Source organism: Citrus clementina, unplaced genomic scaffold (genome assembly GCF_000493195.1).
Source record: "Citrus clementina cultivar Clemenules unplaced genomic scaffold, Citrus_clementina_v1.0 scaffold_1, whole genome shotgun sequence".
NCBI classification, from domain to species: domain Eukaryota; kingdom Viridiplantae; phylum Streptophyta; class Magnoliopsida; order Sapindales; family Rutaceae; genus Citrus; species Citrus x clementina.
Window position 1 is genome coordinate 27,664,374 of NW_006263303.1, and position 1,730 is coordinate 27,666,103.

Consider the following 1,730-nt stretch of genomic DNA (forward strand, 5'->3'; position numbering starts at 1 on the left):
CAAAAGTGGATACACCCTTGTTGCTACTTTTAACAAAGAAAAATATAATAAACTTTTAAAATTAAATATGGAAAACCCAGAGTATGGAATAATCCATAGATTTAGAGATATGTTTAAAAGAAAACGAATAATATTACATGAATATTATGAACAAGAAAAAGCTGTGACAATTACACAAGCCGAAGGAAATATTAGATTTAGTTTAATAAATAAAAGATCCATAGATTTAGCATTGAGAAAAATAAAAAGTGAGTCAACTAAAGAAAAAATTCAATATGTATATCTTGCTGAAATACAAATCTTAATAAAATCTCTTTTTAAAGAAGGAATAGATAGCCCAATAGTTTTATCATTACATGATCAAAGATTTATAGATCCTAACATAGGACATCTTGGAACAATAGAAGGAAATTTATGTTATACTAAATTATTATTTACTTGTCATCCTAGATATTGTGTACACATTAAAGATAAAAACATAGACGAAACATTAAGCTTACACTTTAAGCTATTAAAGAAAGATTTAATGAAAGAAGGTAATAGAATAATGACAATACATTACTCAGCTTTATATAGTTTCTGTAATTCAAACTACGGAGAAATATATGGTAACAAACCTTACATCGAGATAAATAAAGATTGTGAAGATATTGCAACATTTATAGAACCTGTAATCCAAGATTACAAAATCCCTATAACTTATGAATTAAATATCGATGATAAAAAACAATTTTTAAATAATAGTAATGAAAACTCCATTATTCCTATAAGCTTTGCTGGAAGAACCTTAATAAGAGGAAGTTCTTCTAGAAGATTAAACACTGATAAGCAAATAATTAAATCAGTACCAACAAATAATGTGGTAAAAATACTTGGACAATACTTTAATGGAATAGATTACACAGCAAAAGTACCTATATTATTAGACACTGGCACAAGCCATAATTACATGAATCACACAAAAAATAAAGGACTCTTAGTAAAAGAAAAGGAAATTCCATATGAGTATACTGACTTCAATGGGAATAAACATATTTGTAAACAAGAGGTTAAAGTCCCCATAATAATAGAAGAACTTAGAATAATAGTAGCCTGTTATATAGACTCATTCATGACTACAGACCCAGAAAAACATATAGTACTGGGAAATAGTTTTTTAAATGATTTAGAGTATTACAAAATTGAACCTAATAAGATAACTTTCTTAATCCAAGGCCAAACAATAATCTGTTACACATGTTAAAACAAGCTTATGTAAAATACCCTATGTCTGTATATATACAAATAAACATAACTGAAAAAGATATAGATACTTGTGCTTTGTTAGACACTGGTAGTGAAATAACCATTATAAAATCCTTTTTATCTAATAAATGGGAATCAAATGGAAAATTAAAAATTATTGGTATTACAGGAGATAAACAACATGTCAATCAATCTATTTTAAACTTTGAAATCTTACTAGGAAGTAAAGTAGTACGTATTAACCAAATATCCCAGTACAATAATATGGATTGTGATATCCTTTTAGGAAATGACTTCATACAGCAGTTCCAATATTACCAACAAACACCCTATATGATCACTTTAAAAACCCCTTGTAATCATATTCTACGCATCCCTCGCGAATTCAAACCCTACAGAGTTCAGCCAGCCCAGCGTGGTGATAAGTATATTTATGAAAAACATTATTTAATACAAAAAGGACAAAGTTATAATATACAATTAGA